Source organism: Piliocolobus tephrosceles, chromosome 14, assembly GCF_002776525.5.
Source record: "Piliocolobus tephrosceles isolate RC106 chromosome 14, ASM277652v3, whole genome shotgun sequence".
In the NCBI taxonomy this organism is placed as follows: Eukaryota; Metazoa; Chordata; class Mammalia; order Primates; family Cercopithecidae; genus Piliocolobus; species Piliocolobus tephrosceles.
In genome coordinates, this window is record NC_045447.1 from 92,097,878 (window position 1) to 92,107,397 (window position 9,520).

Consider the following 9,520-nt stretch of genomic DNA (forward strand, 5'->3'; position numbering starts at 1 on the left):
AGTTACATTCTTTGACAATAATCAAATATAATTTAAAAATCAATATTAAAGGGTATTTGTATGTGTATGTTTAAGTCATACAACTGGAATTTAAAAATAGTTTTCTAAGCAAATCATGAGTTGCAGATTTTAAAAAGCTAAATTACCAGTTAACTGTTAATAAATGATTATCAGAAGCCCATGTACTGTCAATAGGATATAGCCAAAGATACAGAGAGAAACACATTTATTAATAAATAGTAATGATTAAAAAATAAAAGCAAAACAAGACAAAGAAAGGAAGTGATCAATAAAGATATGAGAAGAAATCAATAAAATGAAAAGGAAATTAATAGTTCTTTTCTTTTTCCTTTTAATTGTCATTTTATAGCTCTCTACTGCATCTGCTCCCCACCCTTCCCTTTGATGAGGACAGGTTTCAGGGGGACCAGGGAACAAAGCTGGGGCCTGGCAGCCCCACTACTCTGCCAGCTGGGGAGAGCAAGTCACAATTACAAATTATCACAACAATTAGCTCCTGTACTTGGGGGATCTGCAAATTGAGGAGGCCTCAGCTCCTCATTGTACAGGGGTCTATTTGGCAGTGACCTTGCTCTGGAGTCGATGATATTCCCTCAGCCTGAGGGAACTGATATTGACGAACCCAGTAGCATCAGTTGGCTCATAATTACCCTGCACTTTCATGCTCACCAGCTCCTCATTGTAGATAGACAGTGGGGACTCCCGGCTGCAGGGATGTACACCTGGCCCTTGAGGATGGACACCTGCATTTTTCCCTTCCACTCACTCCTGGAACTTGGTGATGCAGTGGCGGACAAATTCACACTCTGGGCTGTGCCAGAAACTGTTACACACCAGCTCAGCAAATTCCCAACCCAGGCCTTGTTTGATTTTGCGCACTTCCTGGTCCATGGTGAAGGCCTCGATGTCTAAATGAGCGTGGTAAATGATGGTGCCTGCTGGGGCCTCATAGATACCTCGGGACTTCATTCCAGTGAAGCGGTTCTCCACAATGTCAATGCAGCCACGCCCTGCTTGCCCACGACTTCGTTTAGGTATATGAAGAGCTCCAAGGAGGTCTGGTGGGTGGTGCCATCCTTGACGTTGGTCATCTTCACAGGGACCCCTTTTTAAAATTCAATCTCGAGAATATAAGGGGTGTTGGAGGCTTTGGCTGGGTCATGGGTCTTCGTGTAGAGACCTGGAGGCACTTGGTTCTTGGGGTTCTTCAGGATTCCAGCCTCACAGCTGATGTGCATGAGGTTCTTGTCCATGCTCCACAGGTTCTTAGGAGTGACCAGGATAGGAATCCCATGTTTCTTTTGTGTATTCTTCCATCAGGTCATTGCAGTCCCTGAACCGGTTGTTCCTACAACCGGTTCAGGGACCGCAATAAAGGGAACAATGACCTTTATCTGGGGGCCCAATGAGTAGCAGGTGAGCTCAAATGGGACCTGATCGGTCCCCTTTCCCGTGGCGCCATGGGACACATACCTGGCCCCCTCCCGCTGGGCAATTTCCATTTGTTTGCAGGCAATGCAGGGCCTGGCGAGAGAGGTGCCCAGGGGGCAGCGGTCCTCATACAGTGTGCTGGACTGCATGGCCGGTCAGACAAACGCCTCCACAAACTCCCTGCTGGCATCCTCAATGAACACCTTTGTGGCCCCAAGCTTCAGTTTCCTCCTGGCTTCCTCCAAGTCTTCCTCCTGGCCAACATGGTGAAACCATGGCCAACATAGTGAAATGTTGGCTAGGTAGGCAATGACATCATAGCCTTGTTCCTTCAGCCACATGAGGACGCAGGAGGTGTCCAGGCCGCCACGATAGGCCAGAACATGGAGCCTTTGCTGGACATAGCTATGTCTGGGATTGGAGGCACCAGTTGCTGGCGTCTGGAATCTGTCTTCATGGTGCAGTGAACCACTCAGGCTTGGGCAGCCGTGGCAGGCAACAGAGCAGCGGAAATTAATAGTTCTTAAAAGGAAACTAAATGCTTATTCTTTGATGAGTATAATAAAATTAAATAGACAAACTTTGTTAAGATTGATCAAGAACAAAAGAAGAAGGGACACACACATAAACTCATTAGGAAGGGAAATAGAATATAAATGCAATCAAGAACATTTAAAAATTAAAAAGAACAATATGTTAAACTTTATGAAAATAAATATTGAAAGAGGAAACAGATTACTATCTAGAAAAATATTAATCACCAAATAAAACAAAAGAAAGGCCACAAATAAAACTGCAAGATAGGACAGGCACGGTGTCTCATGCCTGTAATCCCAGCACTTTCAGAGACCAAGGCGAGTGAATCACCTGAGGTCAGGAGTTCGAGACCAGCTTGGCCAACATGGTGAAATCACGTCACTACTAAATACAAAAAGTTAGCCAGGCATGGTGGCACATGCCTGTAGTCCCAGCTACTCCAGAGGCTGAGGCAGCAGAATCACTTGGATCTGGGACGGGGAGGTTGCAGTGAGCCGAGGTCGCGCTGCTGCAGTCCAGCCTAGGCAACAAGAGTGAAACTCTGTCTCAAAAAAAAAAAAAAAAACAACTTTCCAGATAATCAAAACTTCATCTTCTTTCTAATAAAAGGCGCCAGACATAAATGGTTTTATAGCTGAGTGCAAACAAACTTTCAGAAACCAGGTAACCCCTATGTTTGTAAGCTCTCTCAGAACATTATTAAAAATACAAAGTTCCCCCAAATTATCCTGCAAGGCTGGCATAACCCTGTTACCAAAGCTCACAAAGACAATAGAATTAAAGGAAACAAACAGAAATTACAGAATAGTATGACTTATGAACAGAGGCAAGATTTCTTAATAACTTTCTAGCAACTAAAATATAGCAGAATTTTTTTTTAAATGCTTCTAATTTAAAAAGTAGATTTTCCACTATGGATTTAAGAATGGAAATCTAATAGTATAATTCATTATGTTTTTGACCAATAGAAGTGAAATTCATGATTATCTCACTAGATACTAGGTAAACATTTGATAGAATTCAGTGTGATTCTTTTTTGTTTTATAAACTCTAAACAACCTGGAGGAAAAGAAAACTTCAGGCTGTGTTCTCTGAAAGCAGATGCTTTATTAGGATTCACTCCCTGGGGAAAGGAGAAGGCAGCAGGATTCGGCAGAAAAAGAGAGAGAGCCCATCAGTGGTGTCCTGCACTGAACCTATAAAATCTGGTTTTTATACCCCTGCCTCGATCAATAATTGGATGCCCGGCACCGCAGGAAGGGTGTACTCTTGGCCGAGGCAGCTCCCTGAAGTTGAGGAAATACCCGAAGGAATTGTAGCAGCAAGTCTTTCCTTAAAAGGGGATGGGCAGTGCATCTCCTACCCATCACTATTCGATTAAAAAAAAAAAAAAAAGCAACTTAGAATCACCTCTAGTAAAGGTAGACATGTTGATCCTTACACCACTACTATTCATCGTAGAAAATTATAGACAATGAAATAAAGCAGCAAAGAAAACTGGTATGAGGTACACATGTTGGAAAATAGGAAACAAAATTATTATTTTCAGGCAATATGACTGCATGTACAGAAAACCAACCCCCCCAAAATTGAACTTTTATTTGTTCCACAAGATACACAGAATACAAAATCGACAGACAAAACTTTTGTAAGTAGCTCTTCTAAATACCCACACCCCCAATTATCATCTGAAAAAAAAAAATCATTAAGTGGATTAAATAAAGTTTTTTTAAAAAGCTTTAAAAACATTTTGTTAATATGGTAAATGAACTAATATGGACCCCCCTCCCTCAACCACAAGCACACTGAACTGCTGGATAAAATATGGGTTTAAAAAAAGTCAATACTTAACAGCTCAAAACAAAGAGGAGATTCTCCAGAGAGCTCAGATGGAATACAGTCTCTAGAGGCTGCAAGCACCCACCAGAAGGAGGTGCTACAGTATGATGTGGATGGCCACCATAGCACAACTCCCATGGGGATCAGATTTCCCTAGATTTGGGCAAGAAAACAGCCTTGTTGAAAAGGATAAATTCTAGATAAAACCAGGCTTCTAGAAGGGCTGCCACTTCTGGAAAAGGAGAGCTGAAAAAAACTATGTCCCTGGTTCTGGGTGACCAAAAGATCGCTTGGCTCTATGAGCCTCCAGGTAGGGATTAAACACGCCTACTGTTAGAAATCAAAGCCCCACATTTGGACCATGCATAGGGTGGAATAAAAATGTATATTACACATTTAGTATGGCATTCCTCACATTGAAATATTAATATAAAAACATGTTTCAGGCGAGGCGTGGTGGATCACGCCTGTAATCCCAGCACTTTGAGAGGCTGAAGTGGGTGGATCACCTGAGGTCAGGAGTTAGAGACCAGCCTGGCCAACATGGTGAAATCCTGCCTCTACTAAAAATACAAAATTAGCCAGGCATAGTAGCGCACGCCTGTAGTCCCAGCTACTCAGGAAGCTGAGGCAGGAGAATCACTTAAACCCAGGAGGCGGAGGTTGCAGTGAGCCGAGATCGTGCCATTGCACTCCAACCTGGGCAACAAGAACAAAACTACAACTCACAAAAACAAATAAATAAAACAGGTTTTGGATTAGGGAAGCCTCAGCTGAAGTAAACATTTAAACAAACATAATAAAAACACAGACCACTTTTATGGCTCTGTGTTTATGAAATTCCCACCAGGGAACACAATTGCTATGCTCATTATAAGAAAATTACATGCCTCATGGGGAAGTGATCAACTCTGAGACAGTCAAAACATAATATAGGAGGATTATGACTCTAAGAATGAAAGTAATAAAATAATCTGAACAATTCTTTAAAAGAAGTATTTATTAATATTTATATAGTTAGATTTTTCTAAAGGAATAAATGCTATAATAGATACTATTGATTATTTACCGAATGGCTATTTCTCCCAATTTCTGGCTTATCACAGATGTTATTATACTTTTTTTTAGATTTTAAAGCAGCTAGAGCTCCAGGGGAGCCTGGGTTACTGCCCAGTCAGAGGAGACAGATCGTGATTCGTGTAAATCAGTTACGGTAATTCCATCTCCTTATAATTTAAGAACATTGTGCAGCACAATTGTAGTCAACAAGACATGAGGAAAATCTGCTGTGAAGTTTATGGAAAAGTCTTCTTGGTTCATATACATGGACATTTGAAGTGATATCCTCTTTCTGCCACTAGACAATCTATGTGAGGATGAGGTGCTTGGAGCTGCTGCTGCAGCTATCTTGTGAACCATGAGGGGAAAGGCCCAAGGCACTGTCAAACATTAAGGATGCAGAACAGAAACATGGAAAGACCCTGAGTCCTCGATGATATAATTGATCCACTGAATTTAACTACTCTGGAGCTGCCCTGTCTTTGAAATTTTTATTGTGTGGAGTATACTTCTTATAGTTCAAATAATTTGCACTTGGTCTTTTATTACTTACAGCCCAGATCAAAACAACTGATAAATTGTACCAGTAAAAAGAGGATAATGGAGGTAGGGGTGGGGGGGATGAATTGGCCATGTTTGTAAAGAACCAAATAATACTTATATATAGAAATGAAAAATGTGAAGTGTTGAAGTTATAAACTTGTTGGGCAGATTAAACATCTGACTACTCACAACTCAAGTGACAGCTAGGTAAACAGAGGACAGATCTGAGAATGCACACAAAATACGGCAAGAGAAGTATGAAAGACAGTGGTAAACTGACAGATAGAAGGAAAAGGTCTAATTTATAGCTAAGTTCTCCAAAGGAGGAAAATAAAGAGAATAATGAGGCAATATTTACTTATTTAATAATGGGAAATTTTCAATAATTAATGAAATACATCCATTTCCAGATGAGAGGGAAATCATGAATCCTAAGCAGGATAAAAATACTTCCTCAATGGCTACATCATAGTGAAAAAGAAAAAAGGGAGACCTTAAAAGTAACCAGAGAATAAAGTAGGATTATCTATGATGAAAAATATAATGACCCCCTCGCCAGCAAGTATCTTCCCGACTCCACATACCACTGGCCTTCTTTTGAAAATCTCATTAGAACGCTGATTTTGTTCAGATGTTGAATGAAGATTTCTTGATCTCAGGAAAAGTACACTTCATGTGGGAGAGGGGCTTTTGCCAATGAAACATGAGAAATTTCCAGCCATGATGAGATCATTGATACTATACTCTCATGGCTAAAAACAAAACAAAATAAAATCTATTGTGACTGTTTTTAGACTTTTTTTTCAATAGGTATTCCAAAACTGTGATCCCTGAGAGAAGGGAAATAAATACAGTGAGACCCATAAACACCCTGGATTTCTGCACAGACATACGTTCTGCATATTGGTGTGAGGATAGGTGGCCCAGACAGAGCATAGCAGTATCAATGAGGTGAGGAGAAAGAGGCTGTAATTCAAGAATCCTGAGATGTCCAGAATTTTCCTGGAAGAAGAGAGTGGTGTTGAAAAGAAGATCCAGAAATCTGCATAGTACGCCAGACACTGAACTAGTCATGCACAGGGTTACTGCACATGCCCAGAAAAGAACTATTACCAGGGAAAGAACGACTGTCAGTGTGCCGTGAGAAGAACAATTTCCAGGGCTAGTGAAAGCGTCATGGACATTTGAGTCCTGACCACCCCAAGCAGAGAGAATGTACTGAACACCCAGAGCATACAATAGAGGCCTGAGAAAGGCCATAACTTAGGAAGAGGGCTAATTTAGCATGAAAGAGGGAAGCACCGCTTTAGACTTTCCCAAACAAATCTTGTAAAGATGACTTGGAAGGATTAAACTAATTCTCAATAAATTGCCCGCCTTTCAGAACAGAGCTCAAAACCCTGTTAAGGAATCAACAAAATCCAGATACTCAAGAAAATAGCAGCTAAAATCCAGCATACAATACAAAATTTCTACTTATGTGAAGAAGCAGGCACATTTGAACCATATCTAGGACAAAAATCAATAAAGTCTGAAGAAATTGCCGAGAACAGCTTGGTAGTGGAGACCCTAATTCAATGGCACTAGAGGAATTAAAGACACATGCATAGAAATACAGGGTGTGGAGTGGGAAATCAGGGGTCTCATAACCTTCAGAACTGAGAGCCTCGAACAGAGATTTACCCACATATTTACTGACAGTAAACTAGTCACAAGCATTGTTTCTATAGATTATAGATTAACTATAATCTATAGATTATAGGAAACAAAGGGATGGGCCAAAATAAAGGATGGGTTTGGCTAGTTATCTGCAGCAGGATCATGTCCTTAAGGCGCAGATCAGTCATGCTATTGTTTGTGGTTTAGGAATGTCTTTAAGTGGTTTTCCGCCCTGGTGGGCCAGGTATTCCTTGCCCTCATTCTGGTAAACCCACAACCTTCAGCGTGGGCATCACAGCCATCACCAACATGTCACAACGTCACAGAGATTTTGTTTACAGGCAGTTTTGGGGCCAGTTTATGGCCAGATTTGGGGGCCTGTTCCCAACAGAAATCGTGGTTGAATACATTTTCATGTTTGGTGACAAGGATAACCCACACATCCAAAGAGTTTAACGAACCCCAAGCAAGGTAACCATGAAGAAATCCACCTAAAGTCACACGATACTCAAATTGCTGAGGACCAACACTAAATTGAAAATCTTTTTTTTTTTTTAAGACAGAGTCTCACTGTCACCCAGGCTGGAGTGCAGTGGCGTGATCTCAGCTCACTGCAAGCTCCACCTCCCAGGTTCACGCCATTCTCTTGCCTCAGCCTCCCAAGTAGCTGGGACTACAGGTGTCTGCAACCATGCCCAGCTAATTTTTTCGTAATTTTTAGTAGAAATGGGGTTTCACCGTGTTGGCCAGGATGGTCTCGATCTCCTGACCTCATGATACGCCCACCTCGGCCTCCCAAAGTGCTGGGATTACAGGCGTGAGCCACTGCGCCCAGCCTGAAAATCATAAAAGTAAGCAGAGAAAACAGTTTATTTTTTACTCTTTTTGAAAACATTTTACTTATTTATTTATTTATTTTGTTTACTTGACAAATAGTAATGATAGATGATAGATAGATAGATAGATAGATAGATAGATAGATAGATAGATAGATAGATAGATACATAGATAGATAGATATAATGGGGTATAATATGATGTTTACATACAAATATATTGTGAAATGATTAAATCAGGCTAATTAACAATCCGTCACCTCACCAGCTTACTATTTTTTTGTGTGTGGTGAGAACATCTAAAATCTACTCTTCTGGCAATTTTGAAATATATGACACATTATTATTAACTCTAGTTACCATGTTGCATAATAGATCACTAAAATTTATTCCTCGGGTGTAACAGAAACTTTGTACTCTTTAACCAATCTCTCTCCTTTCCCCATCTTCACCCGCAGTCTCTGGTGACCACCATTCTACTCTCTGCTTCTGTGAATTTGACTTTTTTAGATTCCCCATGAAAATATGATCATTTGTCTTTCTGTGCCTGGATATTTCACTTATCATAATGTCCTCTAGGTTCATAAGTGCTTGCAAATGACAAAATTTCTTCTTTTTAAGGCTGAATAGTATTCCATTATGTGTATATATCATATTATCTGTATATCTCAATCTATTAATGGATATTTAGATTGCTTCCATATCTTGGCTATTGTGAATAATGCTGCAGAGAACATGGAACTGCAGATATCCCTTGGACATTCTAATTTCAGTTCCTTTGACTACATACCCAGAAGTGGGATTGCTGAATCACATGGCAATTCTATTGCTAGTTTTTAAGAACGCTCATGCTGTTTTCCAAAATGGCTGCACTAATTTACGTTCTCACCAGCAGTGTATCAGGTTTCCCTTTTCTCCACATCCTTGCTGATACTTATTATCTTTCATTTTTTTTTATGATAGCCATTCATTCTAACAGGTGTGAGGTCTTACCTCATTATGGATTTAAATTGCATTTCTCTAGTGATTTGTGAAGTTGAGCATGTTTTCATATATTTGTTGGCCATTTGTATGTCTTCTTTTGAGAAATGTCTATTCAGGTCTTTTGCCATTTTTTTACTGGGTTATTTGTTTTCTTGCTATTGAATTAAGTTTCTTACATATTTTGTATATTAGTTACTTTTTACTCTTAACAGCGTCTTTGGATGAACAAAAGTTCTTAAATTGAATATGGTCCAATCATCAATATTTTCATTTATAAATTGTAGTTTTTGCCCACCTCAAGCTCATGAAACTGTTTTGTTTTACAACAGTTATCATTTTATGTGTTATAGTTCCTGAGTGCTTGATTTTCATTCTCAATATTCTCATGTTCCCAAGACACTTGCTGGAACATCAGCAATAATGTACACATGCCTGGTAACAGGAAGAAATGGAGTGGGAAGGACAAAATGGTATACCAAAACATCAACCCATATTTGAAGCATCTGTCCAAGAAATCTCTCCTATCAATGTCTACATACAGTCTACCTATAGTTACATGACCATAGCAAGCAGCAAGAGAGTTTTTTAAAATTTCAGTTAAAGGTATTGTTC

The 9,520-nt window shown here is 40.0% G+C and overlaps 1 pseudogene; it reads right to left on the minus strand.

Moving 5' to 3' along the window:
• Positions 1-573: 573 nt before the first annotated feature.
• LOC111543267 lies at positions 574-1,855 on the minus strand (annotated as a pseudogene).
• Positions 1,856-9,520: the final 7,665 nt, after the last annotated feature.